Raw genomic sequence first — 26,480 nt, 5'->3', positions numbered from 1 at the left:
GTTTGGCTAAGCGGATGAGGGTGTCAGTGGAGAGGGACTGGTTGGGCCTGCGGGACAGGAAGAAGCGGAGGGCCTTTAGGCTATCTGTATGGGGAATGCAGGTGTGTAGGGACTGGACGTCCATGGTAAAGATGAGGTGTTGGGGACCGGGGAATTGACTGGTTTATTCTTCATGGCAATGCCTTGAACAATCAAAGTCAACCTGCCTGGTTTAAAATTTTAGCAAAGCCACCTACATTAAGTTGTACAGTGACATAGCAACAAAGTAAATCATCATGAACTGGTGCATTCTCCAGGGCAAAAGTTTCACTAATCAGAATCCATTTGCTATACATTCAGTGTCTCCTTTTCATTTAGGAAACAATGTTGGTTTTCCCCTTAAATTAGTATTCTTGTTAATTACCCTGGTGAGCGCGGATGAAAACTTAGACAAAACGTGAATTTTGTCAGTAATATGCAATAATTATATAAACTACTTGAGGTGTCATTAAGTCCAACCTTTTTAAAAATTCCTTATCAATCTTTGGAATTTACATTCTATCACTCTATCTACTCTAAGACCTTGTTTGCTTTTTTTTACTGTTGCCACACACTGTGCTGATGTTTGTAGGGAGGGCCTGTTTGTAAGAGCTTTGCCCTGTGCTATGCCCTGTAGACAAACCCCTTCTTTGTTTACATATAATGTTAAACAACCTGTTGGGATTGTTTGAACATTTTGTGACACACCTCCATGGCAGGTGGGATTTGATCTGGAACTTGTGGCCTAGGGCTAGGGACACTACCACTGCACCATGAAGGTCCCCACCCTCTCTGCCTTTGTTTATATTTACGTCACTGATTCCCAATCTTATACACTTTGAACATCTGTTACTTGAACTTCAATGACCCATACTATTGGCAGCTTCCTCCCAGTTTGTTCCACTAGCATATTTATGCAACTTTAGATCTGTCATCATAGTCACATAACTTCTGTGAGTTTTAAACATGGGAGCTCATAGAGCAGCAACATGCACACGACAATCACATTAGTCAAGCTGAAGCAGAGACATCCTGTAGTTATGTCTTTCCACATTAATACTGCTTTCTATTCACTAAATTTGACCTTAATTGTTTCCTCTAACTCAACCAATTTTCATTCCATTGAATAATTCAATTTCTTTTAATCTTTTGAATTAATTTCCTGTGATGGACTGTCTCAAAACACAGTGCCCTGGCATCCTTACTTTTTGTGGCCTTGCATACAGATTCTACTTTGGGGGAGGATACCCAATTTGAATACCTCAGTAAGCACCACCTGAAACATCATGGACCTTCACCTGCCTCTGGATGGTACCAAATATCGTTGACTTTGTCAACTCATAAGGAAGTGAATTAGGTTTATTGCCACATGTACTCACATGAGTACAGTGAAAGGTTTACAAGTTGCCGCTTATGGCATCATCTTAGATACAAAGGTACCTAGGTACAGAATCTTAGTTCTAAAGCAGAAAATAAGGAAAAAATGTTGAAAAGTTAAACATTACGGTCCTTCTTACTAAAAGGTAGAAAAACAAAGAAACACAGTTAACAGTTCAATGCCACAATCCATAAGTGCCTAGTCATTGCTGGACTCACACTCTTCACAAGGGCTTGACCTCAACCTCCACCACCGTCCCAGGCTGCCTGCTCCCCCTCTTGGGCTGCCTGCAAGGAGGGTGTTGCCAGGATCTGTCCTGAATATATGTCAAAACAATACTCTTGGCACCCTGTGAAGTCAAAATATTTTTATTAAATTATTCACCACTTTTCAAAGCTACAACCTAAGGCTGACTTTAGAATTTTCTCGTTTTGAGATAATGTCAGAATGCCGAACCACAAGGGTGTGAACCAGATATGTATATGTGCTGGAGACATAAAACGGTGACGAGACAGATAGAACATCAATTAATAAAGTAAAACAACATGTTTATATATTTGCGCTTTTCTTAGATGCCATGCTTTTAAAAATTTTTAGGTCAGTTCAAAAACAATGCTGTAAATGGACTGAGAACTAAAAGTGGCAGGTGTGGGGAGGACCTGGTGATGGGTCAATTGCAACAGAGGATCTAGAATTAGTACGACTAACAAACCCATGTTTATTCATGAAACATTCAATATCAAAACATGGGAGGGAACAATTTCCTCTCACAGAAAAAAATGGTAATGCACCACCAGCATGAAAGGCTTTGATTTTGATTTTTAAGTCCTGAATAGCCAACTTTTCTTCCTCTGACAGCTATCTTGTCTCTCACTCTTGCAGTCTTTCCACTGAAACAGCCAGAAACTGTTACTCTTGTCTGGCATAAAAGCAGGACCATGTGAATAACCATAAGGGCCGTCACATTAACTACTTCACAGTTTGTTGCAGCACCTTTAAGTGCGAGCCTGTGAGCTACAGGTTAACCCCAGAATATCACACCAACTTTATATACCTTCAGTTTATATCAGTGGTGGTCTTCTACAGCATATCATTGGTTGTTAACAGTAATTGAAATTGCATACAACCCTCCCAGTGTGGCTGTAGCAATGTCTTCAGACACATACCATTGCCCAAGATTTATTTTGTAGTTAAATGTCTACAATCTTTCTAAGCAGCAGGTTTCTTCTTAATCATAAAAATGTATCATAGAATCCCTACAGTGTGGAAACAGGCCATTCGGCCCAACAAGTCCACACTGACTCTCCGAAGAGAATCCCACCCAGACCCATCCACATTCCCCATCCCTGTAACCCTGCATTTCCCATTGCTAATGCACCTAACCTACACATCCCTGGGCACTATGGGCAATTTAGTACAGCCAATCCACCTAGCGTACACATTTTTGGACTGTGGGAGGAAGCCACACAGACACGGGAAGAATGTGCAAACTCCACACAGATAGTCGCCCGAGGTTGGAATCAAACCCAGGTCCCTGGAGCAGTGAGGCAGCAAGTGCTAACCACTGAACCACCATGCTAGTGCCACCTTTGCCACAGTTTTACTACCATATGAAGAAATGTTTCCTTATATCAGCCGTTCGAATTTTGCACGTTTCTATCAGATCCCCGCTCAACCTTCTAACTCTGGTGAATACAGCCTAGTCAAACCAATCACTCCTCATTAGGACAATCCTGCCAACCCCGATATCAACCTAGTACTTCCTCTACAGCAAGTATATCCTCTCTCTGGTAGGGAAACCAAAACTGCACATGTACTCTTAAGGTGTGATCTCACTAACACGCTCGGGGTGATGCAGAGTGTTGATACAGACTGAATGGGCCAACCATTCTCCACGTGCAATGTAGGTATTCTATGATCCTATATCCTCAAAAAAATTTCCAGTAGATTTGTTAAGCATGATTTGCCTTTCATTAACCCATGCTGGCTATCCAATCTCATTAATGCTTTCCAAACATTCTGTTATCACATCTTTTATAATACTATAGTGTGGGTTCAATCTTTCCACACTGGCTGAGGTTACCAAGAGGTATCCATTAGGCTACCCTCACCTGAGATGTGGTGATCCTCAAGTTAAACTGCTACCAGGTGTCTCTCTTATGAGGGACCAGCCTATAGTCTGGTAAGACAAAAGCAACTTTATCTGTGTACTACATGAATCTGATTTCTTGTTTAATGCCTTCTCTCACATCTCAAGTACTGCACAAGAGCCTATTTTGCCCTTTGGTGTTTCTCGTCTCCACCTAAATAATTCCACATCATACAGTTCCAAGCCGATATCCTGTCTCACTGCATTGAAATGACTTTACCAATAATGCTACCTCACCTCCTTTTCTTTTTCATCTATCCTTCCTAAATAATGAATACCTCTGGATATTCAGTTCCCATGCTTGGTAATCCTTCAGCAATGCCTCTGTAATTGCACCAATATAACTATTTATACCTATTTGTACCGCTAATTCATCTGTTTTATCGAAAATGCTTCACGCATTATGGCATTTAGACCTTTCTTTTTAACGTTGTTAGTCATTGTAGCTTTATTTTGCACCATGGCTCCATTTGTTTTTCAGATTCGTTTTCTCATCTTTCCACATTTGCTTCTTATATCTTATATATCTATCCATCTCCTTGGGCTCCACCCTCCCTCACTCTCATTCTCATCATTGGTAAAACGACTGCATCAGGAAGCTGATGCAACCCTGCTCCTTGTGATTTTACTGACTCCATGTTTCCCATTCTTGACTGTTGGCCTTAATCATTGGTGAGTCAAGAGGTCATTGAGTCATTCAGCTTGGAAAAGGATCCTTCAGTCCAACTCATCCATGCTAACCAAATTTCCTAAACTAAACTAGTCCCATTTGCCTGTGTTAGCCCAGACCCCTCTAAGCCTTTCGTATTCATGTACCTGTCCAAATGTCTTTTAAATGTTGTAACTGTATTTGCATCTACCACTTCCTCTGCAATTTATTCCACAAATGAACCACCGTCTGTGTGAAAAAAATTCTCTTTTAAATCTTTCTCCTCTCATCTTAAAATTATACCCCCTAGTTTTGAACTCCCCCACCCTAGTGAAAAGACTTTTGTGATTCACTTAGCTATGATTTTATAAACCTCTATAAGGTCACCCCTCAACCTCCTGCACTCCAGTGAAAAAGGTCCCAGCCTCTCCTGATAACTCAAACCCTCTAGTCCTGGCAACATCCTGGTAAATCTTTTCTGAATTCTCTTTAATTTAATAACATCATTCCAAAGCAGGATGACCAGAACTGTACACAGTACTCCAAATTGGCCTCACCAACATCCTGTACAACCTCAACATGACGTTCCAACTCCTATACTCAATGATCTGTGCATTGGAGGCAAATGCAATAAATGTCTTTTTAATCACCCCGTCAACCTGTGATGCAACTTTTAAAGAACTTTGTACTCTCTGTACATAGGCCTCTCTGTTCGACAACACTACCCAGGGCCTTACCATCAACTGTATAAGTCCCCAATAAGACCTTCTTAACAGCACTTAATTGCTGTTGGTGTAGCATGAAGGGGGCAGCCAGTATCTCTCCTGGGCCAATTTCCCTTTTCTTCGCCTTTCTTGCCACCATTCTCACCACCTCCAATGAGGAATAATTTGCATTCCGGTGTTTCTCATAAAAAAGCTTCACAATTGGGTATTTCAATGGGAAATTTGTTTATATTATACTGCACGTTTCAAATAATCAGAAAAATTGCCCAGCATTCCTGAACATCCAAGCGATAGAAGAGAATAATAAACATGAATTAAATCATGCAGAATTAGATTGAAAGCCATGCCCTGAATGTTCTCACACCCGCAAAGGTTGCCTGTAATTGACTAAAAAGTTTCAAATTGAATCCCTTTCTTGGCTTTCAACCATGTGTCGATAGATATTTTCTTTTCTTTCTGTATATGTCACATCCCAATCAAAATCATATTTCCAATTGATCGGACACTCCTGTTTATTCTTCCCGGTGTAAATAATGTTGTCATGTCAGCACAATCACAAAACATACAACAGATTGCAATCTCTAAAACATCGACATTATGTAGATTATGACAATTAATATTTTTAAATTTTTGTGATGGAAAAATGACTTAGTGCATTGATTAGTTGTACCTACACTATTTAAACATATCAGAACTTTCATTGTCTTGAGAATGAAACCACAATGGGTAAATTATATAACTGCAATTACGCATTATCTAGTTCATACTGCCACCTAGAGGTATAATATCCACCAGTGTAGCAGCATTTGCAGTCAAGCTACAAAAACAGAAGTTGCTGGAAAAACTCAGCAGGTCTGGTAGCATCTGTGAAGAAAAAAACAGTTAACATTTCGGGTTCGGTGACCCTTCTGTCAGCTTTCCTTGGACCATCTAGAATACTGAGTAACCATCTAAATTTAACTTCATAAGTGCAACAGATTTTGTGGGCTTACCAATTGTGAGCCTAGAATGTTATTTGCAAAACCCCTTAGAAATCATTATTTTAATTCATCAGAGATTTGTGCATTTCATGAGAGCATGGTGTGCTCCTCTAAATGTAGAATATATAATTTAGAATTAGGTTTCATTGTCACGTGTACTCAAGTACAGAAGTACAGTGAAAGTGTACAAAGTTGCCATTTACTGGCGCCATCTTAGGGACAAAAACCTGAATTAAAAAAAACATATTAGATACAAAAACCAAAACAACCATCTAAGATATAAAAACCAGAATTTTAAAAAAAAACAGAAATACAAACAAAAAACAGAGCCAAGAAGAAAGAGGGCAGCGTTCAGATCTAAAAGTCTTATCACCAAGAGGTAACTTTATCTTCGTAAGGTAACTGGGCCACCCTCCCCAAAGCCTCAAGTCACTCCCACTACCACCGCCAGCCCTTGGAACATGCTCCCGCTGCTGCTACATGCCCTCTGAACACACTCCCACTGCCGCCGCATGCCCTCAGAACTCGCTCCCACTGCCGCCGCATGCCCTCAGAACTCACTCCCACTGCCGCCACATGCCCTCAGAACTCGCTCCCACCGCCGCCACAGGCCCTTGAAGCTTGCTCCTGCTGCTGCCGCAGGCCCTCAGAACTCGCTCCCACTGCAGGCCCTCAAAACTCGCTCCTGCTGCTGTGGGCCCTTGGAACATACTCCTGCTGATGCTGCAGTCCCTTGGAAGTCCTGCACTCACCTCTGACGAACGTATGAAGTCCTTGATTACTGACTTGTTATTGGCTCAGCCCAGAATGCAAAGTTAATCCCCATCATCTTTTCTCTATACCAAACTATCGTGTTAAACCTCTCTCCAGAGTTCCTTCACTCTCACCTCTAAAATCAATGGTTCTGCTACATCCCTCCCTCCCTTCTATTAGGTTACCAGGCTAAATTTTGTGTAATGTTTTCAACCGCCTAGCCCTGAACATGCCTCTTTCTCTTCTATCTCCCCTCATACTATCTGTGAGTTAATTTTGCTCACGAGTCCTATTTCCTGCTCCCTTGATCCAATTCCTAAGAAATTGCTGGCTACGCAACTTTTCCTCTTAATCTCCATGTTTTTCAACATTGTAAATGATATTGCTGTCTCATTTAAATCTGCCATCATCACTCCCTTGTCAAAAAATCAGCCCTTGATCCATCCATCCATGCAAACTACTTGCCACCACCTCTATTGATTGCTCCATTATTCCTGATTTATTAAACTGCTTCTCTTACATTTAATATACGATGACAGGATTTCTTTCAATCAAATAATGGGAATTTTAAAATGATTGTTTTCAATCACCACTCCAAATCCTGCTCCTGAACTTCCAATCTATGCTTAGATTCAAAGAATTCTAAAGCACAAAAAAAGGCCCTTCATACAATGAAAATTATTTTCTCACATTCCTTCTAAACCTCCTGTCCCTTATCTTAAATCGATGCCCCCTGGTCACTGATCTCTCCACAAAGGTGAAACGTTCCTTCCTGTCTACCCTATCTATGCCCCTCATCATTTTACATATCTCAAACATGACCCTCTCAGTCTCCTCTGCTCATGGAAAACAACCCCAATCTCTGTTCGTAACAAAAACTCTCCAGCTCAGGCAACATCCCAATAAATCTCTACTATTCCTTCTCCAGTGTTATCATATCCCTCTAATAATAGATTCCAGAACTGCACACAATACACTAGCTGTAACCTAATCAACATTAAAGCACAACCTTCCTGCTGTTAAACTCCATGCCTCAGCTCATAAAGGTCAGTATCCCATATGCCTTCTTAACCATTTACCTGTCTCAATATCTTAAGGGACTTGTGGACATGTGTAACCCAAGATCTCTCGGATTCTTGGTGTTTACTGTTCATCGTGTTTTGCCTTGTTTGTCCTGTCCAACTGCATCACCTCACATCTATCTGCATTGAATTCCATTTGCTACCAATCAGCCTATCTGACCAGCCCAGCTATATCCCCCTGTAATCCAAGGCTTTCTCCTCTCTACTTAGCATCCCAACCAATTTTTGTATCATCTGAATATTTACTGATCAACCTTTCCACATTCATGTCTAAATTATTTATAGATATGCCACAAATAGCAAGGGTTCTAACAATGAGCATATGATCATTAGATAATGGTTACAATTGAGCCATTTGGCCCATTGCATCCACGCCATCAGTTGTTCAGCACTGATATGTTTCTTATTTCTCTTGCCTTCTCCCTGCATTCTTTGATCCCCTTAGTAATCACGATACTATCTATTTCTCCTAAAGACAGTCAATTTTATGGCCTGCACAGCCTCCTGTGGCAATGAGTTCCACAGATTCACCATCCTCTGCTGAAGAAGCTTCTCCTCATCTCAGTTCCAAAGTGCTATCCCTTCATTCTGAGACTGTGCCATTGGGTCCTAGTCACACCCACTATTGGACACATCTTTTCCACATCCAATCCAACCAGGTCTCTCAGTATTCTGTAAGTTTCAAACAGATTTCCCCCCTCATTCTTCTAAATTCCATTGAGTACAGACCCAGAGTCTTCAAATGCTCCTCATGACAAGCCCTTCATCCCCAGGATCATTCTTGTGAAACTCCTCTGGACCTCCTCCAATGCCAGCATGTTCTTCCTTAGATAAAGGGCCTACAACTGCTCACAATATTCCAAATTCAGTCTCACCAGTGCCATATATAGCTTCAGTAGTACATCTGTACTCTTGTATTCTAGTCCTCTTGAATTGAATGCCAACATTGCATTTGTCTTCCTAACTGCCAACTGAATCTGTATGCTAACCTTAACAGAATCCTGAACTAAGACTGCCAAGTCCCTTTGTGCTTCAGATATCTGAAGCATTGCCTGAAGAAGAAAATATTCTATACCTCTGTTCTTCCTACCAAAGTGCATAACTTCACATCTTCCCACATTGTATGACATCCTCCATTTCTTTTCCCACTCTTCTAAGCTGTCCAAGTCCTTCTGCAGTCACCCCTCTTCCTTAAGTCAACTTGTGCCTCCACCTATCTTCATATCATCTGCAAACTTAGAAACAATGCCCTGTTCCTATGTCCATTTCGTTAGTTTATAACATGAGTAGTTATGGTCTCAACACTGATCATTCTGGAACTCCACTAGTCATCGGCGACCGTCTGAAAAAGACTTCTTTATCTGCATTCTCTGCCTTCTCCTTATCAGCAAATCTTTTATCCGTGCCAGTACCTTACTCCTAACACCATGGGTGCTTATCTTATTTAGTAGCCTCCCGTGTGTCGACTTGTCAAATACCGTCTAGAAATCCAAATAGATGACATCCAATGGTTGTCCTTTGTTTAACTTGCTTGTAACTCCTCAAAAGAATTCCAGATTTTTCAGGCATGACCTACCCTTGATGAAGCCATACTGCCTCAGCCCTGTTTTATCATGCACTTCCAAGTACTCCATTTAATAATGGAGTCTAAAATCTTATTAATGACTTATGTCAGGCTAACCAGCTTATAATTTCCTGTCTATTGCCTCCCACCCTTCTTAAACTAGGGCGTTACATTAGCCATTTTCCAATCCTTTGGCTTTCAGTCACGAAAACACCCCTCGACCATCATCCTTTCCTTCTGGCCTCTCAGCCAATTCTGGTTCCAAATGCAATAGGGAGAGGCAATTGCCTAGTGGTATTATCACTAGACTGTTAATCTAGAGGCCCAAGTAATGTTCTGGTGGACCTGGGTTCAAATCCCACCATGGTGGAATTTGAATTCAATAAATATCTGGAATTAAGAGTCTAACGTTGACCATGTCGGAACAACCCATCTGGTTCACTAATGCACTAAAGCCATCCTTATCTGGTTTGGCCTACATATGACTCCAGGTCCACAGCAATATGGTTGACTCTTAACTGCCTTCTAGGCAATTAGGGATGGGCAATATATGCTGGCCTAGCCAGTGACACCCACATCCCATGAATGAATAAAAAGACAAAAAAAATGTTAAATTTCCTTGGATCTCATGGGCTCTTACCTTTGCTATCCGTCTTCTAACCAGGACCTGATCAAAACCTTTGATGAAGACAAAGCAGACCACATCAAATGCACTCAACTCATCTACACACCTGCTCATCTCTTTGAGAAATTCAATTCTTGATCAATTCCTTTGTCCTCTTTTCCTGAAATCTAAGCAGCTTCCAATTCTCGGGTCTTCTACTCCTTTTGGCCAATTTCTATTCCCCTTCCTTGTCCTTGGTCTAATATTATCTCTAATTTCTGTTGTTGGCCACAGCCAGGCCATTTTCCCCATTTTATTTTTGTGTCAGACAGGAACGAAGCATTGTTTCAGTTTCCAATGCACTCTAAGTGTTTGCCATTGTCTACCCACTGTCATCCCTTTAAGTAACATTCTCAATTTATTATAGCCAGCTCACCCATAATACCATCATAGTTTCCTCTATTTAGATTCAGAATCCTATTCTCAGAATCAACTGTCCATCTTAATTGTATTACCATGTCCATTTTATCATGCTGTGGTCACCTTTCCTTAAAGGGCCTCACACAGCTAGACTACCAATTATTCCTTTCTCATTAAACAATAACCAGTCTAGAATGACCCGTCCCCTAGCTGCTTCCTTGATGTATCAATCCAGAAAACCATCTCATACTCACTCCAGGATATCCTTCTCTACAGTATCATTACTGATTTGATTTGCCCAATTTGTATGCAGATTAAAGTCACCCATAATTACAGGTGTATGTTTATTGCTTATGGCTCTAACTTCCAGTTTAATGCCTTCCCCAATTTTACAATTTACAGTTTGAGTGTTTTATATACAACTCTACCTATTGTTTTCTGCCTCCTAGCGTTTCTAAGCCTTACCCATACAGATTCCACTATACCGGGGCCAATATTTTTCCACAGCAAAAAAAAACAAAAGAACTGCGGATGCTGTAAATCAGGAACAAAAACAGAAATGACTGGGAAAACTCATCAGGTCTGTTAGCATCTGTGGAAAGAAATCAGAGTTAATGTCTTGGATCAAATAACCCGTCCTTCCATTCTGAGAAAGGGTCACTCGACCTGAAATATTAACTCTGATTTCTCTCCACAGATGCTGCTAGACCTGCTGAGCTCTTTAAGCAATTTCTGTGTTTGTATCCTTTCTCACTGTTGCATTAATGTCCTCTTTAAACAGAAATACCACTCCACCTCCTTTTCCTCTTTGTCCTTCTGCAAAAGTGAATATCTATTCAGCTCCTACTCTTGATCATCCTGCAGCCACATTTCCACAAGCCCAGCTATATCGTATTTGTTTAAATCTATTTGCATAATTCATCCACTTTATTTTGAATGCTGCATGCTTTAAGACACAAAGCCTTAAGTCTTCTTAACATTTTAGGCCTGTTCAAATTATTTTGCACTACGGTTTGAATTGTCTGCACATCACATAGTGTCATAGAGTAATAGAGCCCAAACTGGTCCATGCTGACTATGGTGCCCACTCTGCTAGGTCCAATTGGCTGCATTTGGACCATATCCCTCTAAACCCTTCCCATCCATGTAACTATCCATTTTTTAAAAAATGTTGCTCTTGTACCTGCCTCAACCACTTTCTCTGGCAGCCCGTTCCATGTATGTACCACTCTCTGCGTGAAGAAGTTGCCCCTCAGGTCCTTTGTAAATCTTTCCACTCTCACCTTAAACCTATGCCTTCTAGTTATCAGTTCCCCTTCCCTGGGAAAAAGACTACATGAATTCATCCAATCTTGGCCCCTCATGATTTTATGCATGTCAATAAGGTCATCCTTCATTCTTCTACATTCCAAGGAATAAAGTTCTATCCTGTCCAACCTCTCCCTATAACTCAGGCCTATTAGTCCTGGCAACATCCTCGTAAATCTTCTTTGCACACTTTCAAGTTTAACTATGTCTTTCCTATAACAGTGACCAAAACTGTACACAATATTCCAAGTGCGACCTCACCAATGACTTACAGAACTGTAATATAACGTCCCAGCTCTTATACTCAATGCCTCAACCGATGAAGGCCAGCATTATAAATGACTTCTTCACCACCCTGTCTACGTGTGACGCCGCTTCCAACGAACTATGTACTTGTACTCATAGGTCCCTCTGTTCCACAACACACCTCAGGACTTTACCATTTACTGTATAAGTCCCACCTTGGTTTGACTTTCCAAAGTGTAACACCTCACACATATCTGTATTGAATTGCATTTGCCAATCCTCAGCCCACTTCTCCATCTGATCAAGATTCCTCTCTAATTTTTGATAACCTTTCTCGCTATCAACAATACCTCTGAATTTTGTATCATCCGCAAACTTACCAATCATGCCATGTACATTCACATCCAGATCATTTATGTAAGTAACAAATAACAGCATCTTTTATTTTCAATTCTGTCATCTGTTATTGCCCTTGTTTCCCTCTTTTCTACCATCTCCCTGCATCAGTTCCCATTCCTCTGGCATTTTAGTTTAAACCCTCCCAAACTCACTGGAAAATACTTACCCCACGACATCAATTTCAGTCCTGCCTAGGTACAACTGGTTCCGTTTATACTGGTCCCACCTCTCCCAGGTCCCATTCCAATGCTACAGGAATCCGAAATCTTTGCATTACACCATCTCTCCAGCCATCCCTGCTTGTGCTTGAGAAAATGAGGTGAGCTGTCTTCTTTAGCTAGACCCAGTGATTCCAACTCAGGACGTTGAGAACATGCAGGTAGTGCTGTTTTCAAGTATAACTTGCCTATTTCCTTCTAGACAGTAGTGGTCATCAGTTTGACATGTGCTGTCAAAGGATCTTTGGTGTATATCTGCAGTGCATCTTAAAGGTGGTATACACTGCTGTTGAAAGTCTGGAGAAGATGGATGTTTGTGAATGTGGTGTGGATCAAGCAGGCTGTTTTGTCCTTAATGTGTTCAGCTTCTTGTGTGTTGTTGGAGCTGCACTCATCCCGACAAGTGGGCAGTATTCCCTCACAGTCCTGACTCATGCCTTATAGAAGTTGTCAGGCTTTGGGAATTAAGTTAAGGGTTCTGAGGAAGGGTCACCGGACCCAAAACGTTAGCTCTGTTTTCTCCTTCACTGATGCTGCCAGACCTGCTAAGCTTTTCCAGCAACTTTGTTTTCATTCCTGATTTACAGCATCCGCAGTTCTTTTGGTTTTTATTTTGGGAATCAAGTGGTGACTTACACACTGCAGTATTCCTCATCCCTGATCTTGTAGCCAGTGTATTAATGTGGCTAGTCCAGTTCAGTTTCTGGTCAATGTTTCTGCCAGGATGTTGATAGTGTGGGATTCAGTGATGATAACACCACTGAATGTCAAGGAACGTTGGTTAGACTATCTCTTATTGCAGATAGTAAATACCTGGCATTTGTGTGGCACGATTGTTACTTGCCACTTGCCTGGTTATTGTCCAGTTCTTGCTGTATTTGGACATGGCCTGCTTCAATATCTGAGGAATTGCAAATGGTGCTGAACACTATGCAAACATCCTTACTCTGAACTTACGCTGGAGGGAAGGAACTCCAACAGAAATGCCCTGGAACTGAGATGATTGACCTCCAACAGCCACAACCATCTTCCATTGTGTCAGGTATGAACCAGTGGAGAGTTCGCCCTGATTCCAATTGATTCAAATTTTGCTAGGGCTCCTTGATACCACACTTGGCCAAATATGGCCTTGATGTCAAGGGCAGGCACTCTCACGTCATCTTCTGGAATTCTATTCCCTTCCCCATGTTTGAACCAAGGCAAAAATGAGGTCAGGAGCTAAGTGGCCTTGGTGATTGCTGAGCAGATGCTGCTTGATAGCACTGTTGATGACATCTTCCATCATTTTACTGATAATCGACAGTAGACTGATGGGGTGGTAATTGGCCGAACATACGAACAAGGAATAACAGTGGGTCTTTCAGTTGTTCGAGCCTGCTCTGTCATTCAATAAGATCACGGGTGGTCTGATTTTAATCTCAACTCTACACTTCTGCATATCCCAGTAACCTTTCAACTCTTTGGTAACTGAAAATCTGTCTATCTCTGCATTTGATTCTGCATCCATTGCCTTAGGAAGAAGGAAATTTTTAAAGACTTCTAATCCTCTTGGAAAATAAGTTTCCTGGTTGCTATACCTATAAAATGCAAGATGAAAATGTTTCTGTCCTTGTCCCATTCCTTTAAATCCATTAAAGTCTGGCGCTGTTCTGAGGAAGGGGCACCGGCCCCAAAACGTTAACTCTGTTTTTACTTCACAGATGCTGCCAGACCCGCTGAGCCTCTCCAGCAATTTTGTTTCTGTTCCTGATTTGCAGCATCCACAGTTCTTTTGGTTTTTAGATGATTTAAGCTTATGTACTGCATAACAATATAAAAGAGGTACTCTCTATTGCACTGGCAACAAATATTAATAAACATAAATGGAAAAGCAAAGGTTCAAGGAACAAATTATTTACAATGGATATTCACCGACATTGCAAATCCATTAACAACCCCTCATCTCTAATCAGCTGGTCAATGAGGTCAGTTGGAGTAGCTCCTTTCTGTTTCACCTAATACCGATTACCTTAACTCCTGGACACAGAGGGGATCCTTCCCTACTCTCATGGCTCTCACTCTCTACATAAGGCCTCTTCAGCTCAGTGGTGCTAGTACTTTGTTTGACTGGGTATCTAGTAGTTGTGTGCATGTTCCAACTCCCCTTTCTGATTCCAAAGCCACCGCAGCTTAAAACTCACAAACCCTGGCCTTCCACACCCTCCTCAGCTTGCCAAAGACACTGTTTCCTGGATGAAAGTCTTAGAGTAACTGATGTGCTCTCCTGACCTGCTGTAAGAGGCTCCATTATACACTTTGCTGCTTGAGAGTTGCTAACCTGGCAACTAATCATATCACACAATCATTGTTCAAAGAGCACTGATGAGATGTGCAGGTTTGATTGAGTTATGATAGTTAACATGTTCAAGTCTACATTGGTGACATCATTTCATTCATTTATTATTGATCTAGGTGAATTGTATGAATTGGGATAACATTGAGTGTTTGCTCAAAATGACCTTCTTAGCCCCCCTTGTGAGCTAAAAAGTACGAAGAACTGCTGATGCTGGAAATCAGAATCAAAAACAGAAATTGCACAGAAAACTCTGCAAAAAACTTGATCATCAGTAAAGTGATTGGCTGAACATTCAAACAAGGAGCAATAGTAGGTTTTTCAGCTGTTCAAGCTTGCTCTGTCATTCAATAAGAATGGGTTATATTTGTCCTGCTTTTTATGTACAGGACATACGCGGGCAATTTTCCACATTGTCTGGTAGGTGCCAGTGTTGTAACTGTACTGAAAGAGCTAGGCCAGGGGAGTGACAGGTTCTGGAGCGTGAGCCTTCAGTACTATTGCCGGAATATTGTCAGGGCCCGAGCCTTGGCAGTATCCAGTGTCTCCATCCGTTTCTTGATATCACACGAAGTGAACTGAACTGGCTGAACCCTGGTATCTGTAACGCTGGGGACCACCGGAGGAGGCCCAGATGGATCTTCCATTCAGCACTTCTGGCTGAAGTTTGCTGCAAAAGCTTCAACCTTATCCTTTGCGTTGATGTGCTAGGCTCTTCCATCATTGAGGATGGTGATATTTGTGGAAGCTGCTCCTCCAGTGAGTTGTTTAATTGTCCATCACCATTCATGACTGGTTGTGGCAGGACCGCAGAGTTTACATCTGCGCGGTTGGTTGTGGGATCACTTAGCTCTGAGTGAGGCACAGTGTTGATGCTGACATCCATGAATCAATTAAAAAAGTGCACTGCGGCTAACTCTATTGCTATTCTTCAAAATAGTGTCATGGTAACTTTCACATTCAGCTTAGATACCTGGCTTTGATATAGCATCTTTTCTAGAAGATGACACCTCTGAAAATACAGCATTTTCTCAGAAAGAGAATCTATTTATAATTCTTGTTAAGTATAGAAACATGGTGTAAAAATTCAACTAAATTGGGAATTCTCCATACTTTTTAAAATGTTTAACTTTTGTAGTGACTTTAGGAAAAGTGGGCTCAATTTTCAGCATTCTACCATCATGAGATGCAACAAAATTTAAGGGTTCGTCCAAGATAGATTCATTTGATATATAGGCAAAAAAAGATTTGGCTGCAATATTCATAAGTAACACAGGTGAAGGAAAACACTAATCTCTGTCTTGCATTTAAGACAATGCAGTAGAAATGACACAGGATTTGCCCAGCAGCCCAGGCCCAAATGAAACAACATCTGGATAATACCCAGACTCAGTCTATCAAATGGCAAGTAGCATTTGCACCACATAAATGTCAGTCAATGATCACTTCCAGCAAAACAGGGTATAACTATCACCCCTTGAAATTCAGTTGGCATTACCATCACTGAATCTTCCACTATCAACATTCAGAGGGTTACCATGGACCAGAAACTGAACTGGACTTGCCATATACATACAGCAGATGACAGGCTAGGAATCTTGCACCAAGTAACTCACCCCTGATTCCCTAAAAGCTGCCTATCATCTATAAGGCACAAGTCAGATGTGTTGGGATTTTCAATAAAAACCAAAAGAAATGTTGATGCTGTAAATCAGAAACAGAAACAGAAATTGCTGGAAAAGCTCAGCAGGCAGCATCTGTGAAAAGAAAAAAATCTAAAGACAGGTATCAAGAATTCGCAAAGTCTAGTATTTGTTATTCAAAAGCCTAGTTAGGAACCATTGAGGTCAATTTTGAGGATCTTTAAAGCTTTTAATTTACTGCGTTTTAATAAAGAGGTAGAAAGATAGATTTGGTTCAGCCAATTGTCACCATGTCGCAACAGCAGTGTGTACTATCTACAAGATGGACTGCAGAAATTTACCAAGGCTCCTTAGGCAGCACCTTCCAAACCCATGACCATCATAATTTAGAAGGACAAGAGCAGCAGATACATGGGAACACTGCCAGCTGCAATTTACCCTTCAAGGCATCAGCATCCTTTCTTGAAAATATATTGTTGCTCCTTCAGTATCATTAGGTCAAAATTTTGGAACTCCCTTTGTAGTGTCATTGTGGGTGCAACTAAACCAAATGGACTATAGGCAGCTGACCACAACCTTCTCAATGGCAACTAGCATTTGGCAATAAATGTTGGCCCAGCAAATGACATCCACATCCTATGAGCAAGTTTTTAAAGTTTTTTAAAAAATCCTACACATGGAAGAGTTGTCCTGTCGGTCTTAAGGGAACTTCTAAAACCTAGCTTGATTGACTTGGAAGGTAAACTGGAGGTAGCATTGCTTAGTAGAGCTAGGGAGACAGAGATAACTGAGATACTAAGGAAAAGATATGGAACAAGTGGAAAAAAACAAGGAAAGGGTAGTAAAAGATAAAGATAGGGAAATAGAATAAAAAGGACAGGAAACAAAAATAATAAACAAGAATTAGAAGTTTATAATATAAGCTTAATACAATGTAGTTGAAACAGGAAACATCAGATACTGATGCACACCCTGGTGGGGAGAATCAGAGTAATTATTGAAGTCATAGAATCCCTACAGTGTGGAAACAAACCATTCAGCCCAACAGGTCCACACCAACCTCTGATGAGCATCCCCCCAGACCCATCCCCGTAACTCTGCATTTCCCCTGGCTAACTCACCTAATCTGTACATCCCTGAATACTATGGACAATCTAGCATGGCCAATCCACTTAACTTGCACATCTTTGGACTGTGGGAGGGAATCACAACACCCTGCAGAAACTTACACAGACACGTGGAGAATGTGCAAACTCCACACGGATAGTTGGCCGAGGATGGAATCGAACCCAGGTCATTGGCATGGTGAGGCAGCAGTGCTAACCACTGAGCCACAGTGCCACCCTCAACCAGTAAGGAAAGTCGTAAGTAAGCCAAGTCAAGTCATAAGCAAGTTTGGTAAGGAAATACATAACTTGCACTATAAAATTTGAGGGAGAAAAGGACAGGCATTCTTCATTTCATTTGAGAAAGTGGCTAGACAATTGAATTGGACAAACTAGGACTGGACAGCGCTCTTGAAGAGTAAGTTGACGGCTAAAGCACAATAAATTCTGCCTCACTGTCAGACAAGGTTTCTCAGGATTACAATGCTGTAAAGTAAACAGTATTGGCTGCTTATGAATTAGTGCTTGTGGCATATAGGCAAAGGTTCCAGAATTTTAGGAAAGACCTGGGACCAGACCTATATTGAAGTTGGAGGGGTTAAACAAAGCAAGTTTGACAGGTGGAAACAAGCATTAGAATCCACGTATGAAGCTCTCAGAGAAATTATTCTCCTAGAATAATTTAAAACCTCATTTCCTTCCGTAATGAGAACTCATATTGCAACCCTTAGACAGGTAGCCATAATGGCTAATCATTCTAAGGTAGTCCACTAAACATTTTTCTGCCACCCCCATAAATTCGAAAGAGAGAGATAGAAAATGGGAGTGTGTAAAGAAGACAAGTAACCAAGGTAAGAAATGGATAGCTGGGAATGCCCCAAGGCCTCCTCCTCAGATCAAAAGGGAGAGTATTAGGCGTGGAGGTCAAATTCAGAAATGAAACTGTTTCCATTTTAACAAGATGTGAGACATTCATTCGGAATATTGGAAGTTGCGAGAGAAACCCATGGTGCTTAACTGGAGTTTGTAAGAAGGTTTCCAAAATGGAAAGCCTGTGTTCATCCAGCTCTACACCTTGTTATTCCAAAATGGCAACTCAAGCCACAATGATTCCAGAAGAAGAGAGAGATAAGAAGAGCTTTTGTCTAAAAGGACGATAACACTTTTTTTATCAAAGGAAGCATCCAAGCCATAACAGCAGTTAAACTTAGGTTTAAGTTTAAGGGAGATATGCGTGGAAAGTTCTTTACGCAGAGGGTGGTGGGTGCCTGGAATGCGTTGCCAGCGGAGGTGGTAGAGGCAGGCACGATAGCGTCATTTAAGATGTATCTAGACAGATACATGAATGGGCAGGGAGCAGAGGGATACAGATCCTTAGAAAATAGGCAACAGGTTTAGATAGAGGATCTGGATCAGCGCAGGTTTGGAGGGCCAAAGGGCCTGTACCTGTGCTGTAATTTTCTTTGTTCTAGCAGTAACTCAAAATCTCTTGTTAAAGAAGTATTTAGTTTACCCTCCAGAGAGTTCAACGAAAACCAAAGTATTGATAAATGGGATAAGTGAAGAGTATATCCCAGTTCCATTGCGCAAAGTCCAACTGGACTGTGACTTGTTGTTGTCTGTTCTAGTGATAGTTGGGGTGTTTAAGAGACTACCTGTGGATGGATTTGATTTTCTCCTGGGGATTGAGTTGGCAGGAATGATAACCATATATATATATGTATACAGAAAACGCAAGCATTGATAAACTGCCAAGACTTCATAAGGATGTACTGCACTTCATTAAAATACAACAATTCTTATCAGGTGGGAGAAAAATGTCAATATATAATCAGACCAGCAACTTTGATATTTATACCATTTTTTGAATGACCATTCAGTTAAGGGTTAGTAGATTGTATACAGTCGTTGCCAAAAATAAAAGCAGGTATCAGAATATCATAACAATTATGGATATGACAACCTGATTCCCAGAAGCTATTCCTTTAAGGAGGATAACAGCTAGGCTAGTGGTGTAAAAGTCAACTTGTTTTTATTTTACTGGTTATAGACTACCAATTGAGGTAAAGCCCAATCAGGTTTCTGTGATTGAATGGGGAATTGTAACAAAAAGTTAAACAACAAAATTTACTGAATGACTACCAATGGAGAAATTACCAACAAGTTTCCACTTTTTGTAGCTTTTGCCTAAGCAAAAATCATAACTACTGCAAATTACACACGAATTAACAGGCAGACAATACTTGAAATGAAAAGGAGAATTTGAGTATACATGGCTGATACACAAAAGATGCATGTTATGCGACCACAAGCATTCACAATTATTCACACAGGGTAGGTCAGGACTCCTATCAGCAATACCTTTCTCCTTTGAATTTTTCAGGTAAAATTACCATCAACAAAATAGACTTCTATGATCCATGTTACCTTCAGGACATGAAAATGCTGATTTTGCAACTCTCCAGAGTTCCTTTTAACCAATGGCATGATGATTTACTGTTTGGTCAGTATTGGGGAATCACTTGGCTCTTTAATTTCAGTGTCATTTCTGACCTTTCCAGGTTTTACATCCTTTTAGCGAGCTCACACAGCATCTTTGAGAGCTCCTGGATCCGATTCTGCCAAATAGTAAAACTGACCACTTCTTGGGAATTATTTGTTGCTTCTTCTTACAAGAATTATTGGTGTTAATCTTTGTTTCTGTCAGATTTCTCTTTGACTGCAGCTATGCGCCAATCACCTTCACCCTCCAACTCTTCTGATGTAGTTCTCCTTGAATCAAACTCTTAAAAGTCCTCTTGAAACATTCGTAAAAACAATCAGATTCCGCAGATTTTTGAATCAATTAAAACATTTCCTTTCTACACTGCCTCAAGACAATATTGTTGCAGAATTGTAACAGCTACATTTTGAAAATTTTTGAGTAATTCTTTTAATTCATTAAGGAATTTAACTATTGTACATCACTATAATTAGCAAATACATCTGGGTATACTGTTAATTTTTTTCTGCATTATTTAAATTTTGAGTACTCAGGTACTGAACAATCATTCATTAAAAAGTTTTATGAAAAAACAATTTTCAACAATGATAAATAAATTACATAAATTGCTGATCATAAATATATCAAGGAATCCTTTCTGTAGAATGACTTCTGTTAATGCACCAGAAATTCATTTTGTACACGCGCAAATTTGCGCACACAGATACTGGCTGAATTTCTTTAGTTTATTTTTGCACAGTTCCACCTACATTGTTTATGTCATGTATCATTCTTTGACAAAACCCTCCAGATTGACTCCCCATGTAACTAAATCGGCCAACCATCTTTCATCTGTGTGGTTCCAGTTGTGCACTGTGACATCATCAGATACACATAAGCTTCACATTTGAGAACACCAAGGGGAGTAGTCTGGTGCTTATTTATTCATATTCGCCACAATCTTTAACATCTTAGAATCCCTACAGTGTGGAAACAGGCCCTTCAGCTCAACAAGTCCACATCAAACCTCTGACCATCCCACCCAGACCTATTCCCCTGTAACCAACCTAATCTACACATCCCTGAACACTATGGGCAATCTAGCATGGACAATTTGCCTAACCATCTTTGGACTGTGGGAGGAAACCCACACAGATACGTGGAGAATGTGCAAACTCCACACAGACAGTCATCCAAGGGTGGAATTGAACCCAGGTTGCTAGCACTGTGAGGCAGCAGTGCTAACCATTGAGCCACCGTGCCGCACTTCCTAGTGCATGCTCCACCAAGAGACAATCCAGAAAGCAGGAAACATTTCTAAACTGGGAATGTAGCTTTAAGTTGTTGCACATTCAACAACCTTTGTGGTGATTGTTTAGCAAGCAGAACTTTTAATGCTATTGTGAAGTATATGGCTCCATTGCAGATATCAAATGTTGCTTATCCTTTTTCATATTATATCTTTTATCCCATAATCACCTCCCACGTACTGTTAAGCTTATGACTAAGTTGTTATTGAAGGCAGAGGAAGTTACATTTGTTACACTGCCTTCCTTAGACCATACTTAAATCTGGCTTCAAGCACGGTCCATCCTCTGTCCAAGTCTAAATCTTCACTTCCTACCACCCAGTGAAGGATTGAGCAAAAATCTCCAACATCTAAAACCCTAGACTTTTTCCAATATCTAAAATACTGGACAAAGCCCTGGACTCTTCTAAACTTTTAACAATGAAATGGAAGCTGGAATGAGTTCTGTGGAGAATACACAAACACAATTCCAATTCCAAATCCATTCACAGAGATACCGAGCATTTAGCTTCAATCAAAATCCATTCACACACACTCTTAATGATCAAGAAACCCCCAACTGACTTCAGAAGGAAACACCAGAAACACAAACACAGATTTGAGGGGTGATAATGGGGCATTCAGTCTGTATAACTGCCAGCCCCAATCTCACCTGAAAGAGAGAGCCTGTTCAACAACAATTGTCTGCACAATGTGGAGGTACTGTGTTGGAATTGGGTGGACAAAGTCAGAAGTCACATGACACCAGGTTATAGTCCCACAGGTTTATTTGAAATCCCAAGTTTTCGGAATGTAGCCCTTTCGTCATTGAAAAGGTTACACTCCAAAAGCTTGTGATTTCAAATAAACCTGTGGGACTATAACCTGGTGTCGTGTGACTTCTAAGTTTCTGCACAAACAGCTTCTCCACAGGCTTCCTGCCCCAACAAGCAGTTTCAGAACCAAGAACAGGAAAATTAAACCAGCTGCCTTATCAGAACAAAAGACATCCAAGATGGGGAAGCCAACCAGAGATTCCCAAAAAATGGCTACCAGACACAGGCCTGTTCCAAATCAAAAGAACCGATGGCAAGAACCGCAGCAACCAGGTGCACTTTAAAACCACATTTTCCTCAGTGGTGAGCTGAAACTCCCACAACCTCTAAGTTCCAACCTAGCTAGCAGGGAGGGGAAGGCAGGCAGTGACAGTGCATTGGGGCCCCAAGGGTAGGAAGCCTGATTAAGGATTCTGTGATTAAAACTGTTGTTCTTACATTCTAATACTGTTTAATCTAGCTAATATTGTATTTAACAGCATTCTTGTTCTCTGTATAGTTGATTATGTCAATTTCCTTGTTTATTGCATTTACCTGTATTTCTTGTATTATATTTACCGTTGTATTTTTAAATAAATGCAGAGGTTCTTTTGCCCTGAAACATCTGTCTACTGCCTTCATTTCACATTCCTGAAATAAGTCCAGTGTCTAGAACCAGGGATCGCGGGGTGATTTGAACCACTTAAAAATCAGAAAGTAACTGATTGCAAACCAGGACCCTACACCAATCTACATGATTCTCTACTGCTCATTTAAGAGACTTATTTTACTACAAAGTATACTTGTGCATTACTACCCTTCATTGTATATTTAAGAATTCTTAATGTTATTGATGAGGTTGTATGGCTGTTGCCCTAGTGTGGTCCTTAACTGTTGAAATCAATTTTTGTTTATCTTTAAGTTATTCTCCACTTAATCTTTTTTTTCTAAAGTCTTGTGCATCTAATTAATGTAGTTTAATGGTACTTGTGCCCTCCCCAAACATGCTTAGGTCTGGCTTCTATTCTCTAAACATAAATTATGCATTCAAAAGCAAAACATTGTGGATTCTACTTAATTATCATGAAATTTTTTTTTAAATAATGGAAATATTCAGAAGGTCAGGCGTACCTTTAAAGATAAAGTGTGTTAACATTTTAAGTAGAATGCATTTCGTCAGAATGTAAGTGTTAAGTCTATATTTTCTGTTGGTAATTCCACACAACTCTGATTTAGTTCATTATGTTATTTTTGCTAAAGTACATTTCCTGATTAAGTATTGAATGGTCTGTGCTACAGTTTGTTTCTTTATCACTTCTGGATCTTACAATGACTTCCACTATCTGTACTGATTTTATTTGTTTGCTGATTCTGCATACCACCAGGCACTTAGATGGAAACACCTCCAGCATCCTCTAATATTCTTTCTTTCAAATAGTTTATGGTTATTTACCAGGGGCCAACCATCCTCACGTGATGATGTCTAAGTAAGCAGAATATCCCCATTTCCAATTGCTTATACATTTTAGCTCCTACAATAGTTTGAAGACCACTGCTTTTACCTCCCTTTTTTTCCACCTCGATGTCACCATGATGCATTTCTGCTGCTGCCTACACCAGACCCAACCAATGATTAAGTCACCGATCCTCAGGCGCCATCTTTCACTACTGGGCTTATCTCGCCAAATTCACCTCCACTGATGTAGCAGCCACTGTTTCCGATGCCTGGTCTCGTGCTTGCCCCGGAAAAGTAAGTAAGGGCTCATTTGAATCTGGTTTGCACTCACTCACTGCCACCACGAGGTCCACGCTGGGCCTACTTGAGTCAGCTCTGGGCTCATTCACCATCACAAGTCGGGGCTAGGCCAACTCAAGTCCACTCTGGGCTCACTTTAGTCCATGCTAGGTTCACTCACTGCCGCTACAAGTCCGCACTGGGACCCATCGTTGCTGCCGATGCCATCCAAGCTCAGTACAAGAGGTTAAAAAAAGAAAAACTGAAAAAAGGAAAAAAATAGAAAAGAAAGAAAAGCGATTGGAGCGGACGAGCCCAGGCTCAGGAGCACTAATCCATTGCCATCTTGGTAACGTTGCGATCATCATTAGATTCTTAATTCTGGGTTTTTATTGAACTCAAATTCCACAATCTGCCATGGAAGAATTCAAACCCAGGTCCCCAGAACATTACCCTTAAGAGCCTTAAGCCGAAGCCTCCTCTTTTTATTGCTGAAACTCCCTATCTGACAACATTGTGTATTTATCAATACAAAATGAACGGCTGTGGATCACCAGCTTCAAGAATAATTACGTATAGCAGTAAATTCTGACCTTAACAGAAACACCACCATCCAATGAATGAGTAATGAGAATTGAAATACTGCTAGCCATCACACTTCAAATACCATGGGTTTCAATGTTCCTGATCAGTGTATTGGGTAGTACTTATAAGAGATTAACAACTTAAAAAATGCCTGAATATCATGTGGTCTATGATAGACCTTTTGCTTCCCTAAATTTTATGCTTGATTTTTGATTCATTTGTAATGGCATGGTGGTATTATTGCTAGACTTTCTTCGATTCTTACCTGGCCTGGCCTACATGTAACTCCACAGCCACAGTAATGTGGTTGACTCTTAACAATTAGGGAATGAAACAAATGCTGGCCCAGCCAGTGACATCCACATCCAGCGAATCAATAAAAAAAAGTGCTGATGTTTATGGTTAACTTTGGCAGAGAGCAATTACTTGTCATTTCCACTGGAATTCTACACTTGTGAGATTTCAGCAGTAAAGTGGGATAATTTCAACAGGGTACATGGTTTGCAGGCAACCTCTGAAATGCCGTGAATTGTTCTACTATGTTGAAAAGGAGTTATTAAATTCAAAGTTATGGTTGCGAAAGGCAATAGGTAGTATTACATACATTTTACAGCCTTGTGACAAAACAAGAAACAAAGGATTCAAATTACTAGTTACTTCAAGTCTACCCAGCATAAAATGTCACATTCATTACGTGCAAACAAATTCAATCCACAGGATGAGACCAAATTATCACTAGGTGTTGCATCTGGGACGTTTCTAACAGTGTTGTGTGCCATTCATGTATCACTGTATTTTGATTTGTATGATGAATTGATCACTGTAAACAAAAAGAAAGATGAATGGTGGACTATAAAGAGTTCTGTTTGATGATTGTTGGAAATAACCAGTCTAATTGGATAGCCTTTAAATTAGGTGTGGAGACTGCAACATTTTGCAACAACCATCTGTTTAAAGTACTACAGGCAGCATGCAAATTTCATGCTGGCTACTAATTATAAGGGTGGTAATCCAGCACTGAACACTTCCAGCAGCTGCACATCCCAACATGGGTTTTGAGGTCATGTCACACTAGCACTATTTAAAGCTGGCCTGCAGTATGTATAACAAAGCTGTACCTCTGCATATTTCTAAAAGTGAATTATGTCAACAGAGATAACACTCTCATCTCTGATAATGGGTTAAATCCTACTCCAGGTCTTGAGCTCAAAATGTGAGCTGACACTCTGATGATGTACAAATGAAATGTTGCACTGTTTGTGGTCCCTTTTTTCAAACAGACAATGAAAGGAAGACCGGTTATTCTCTCAGGTGGACATAAAAGATCCCACAACACAATTTCAAAGAACTGCAGGGAAGTTATCTCTGTTATCTTAGTCACTTATCCCTGAAATAACATCACAAAGATAAATTATCTGGTCATTTTTATCTTTCTGTATGCAATATGACTGCAGGATTTCCTATATTTTAATTGTACTCAAAATTACTTTATTGGTTGTAAAATGTTTTAGGAGTTCTGAGGATGTGAAAAGATGGTGTCCATTTTTTCCCATGCTGCTTCCCCTCACCTACTTTGCATGCTGGCAGTGGCACATTTGCATCACACAGCTTGCTTACATTGCCAAATATTCATCCATTTCATCCAAACACTCCCTTAAAAGAGAAGTTAACTCAGAATAGGTGGCAACAATAGTCAAACAGCATTGGAAAGGCACAGCCAAATCTGTCTATCCCTATGAAGTGATTGTGCTGAACATGATTGGAATGGTCTGTCACTGAGGCTAATAGCAGCTGAAGCCCAAGTGTGATTACTTTGCTGCCACCTTTTCATATCCCACTTCATACACATTCCACAATCTGCATTGTCAGGATGCACTAGCTCCTTAGATAACAAGGTGTAGAGATGGATGAACACAGCAGGCCAAGCATCATCAGAGGAGTAGGAAGGCTGACGTTTTGAGCCTAGACCCTTCTTCAGAAATCATTTCTGAAGAAGGGTCT

Source organism: Rhincodon typus, chromosome 17, assembly GCF_021869965.1.
Source record: "Rhincodon typus isolate 14 chromosome 17, sRhiTyp1.1, whole genome shotgun sequence".
In the NCBI taxonomy this organism is placed as follows: Eukaryota; Metazoa; Chordata; class Chondrichthyes; order Orectolobiformes; family Rhincodontidae; genus Rhincodon; species Rhincodon typus.
This window is presented reverse-complemented; position numbering follows the sequence as displayed.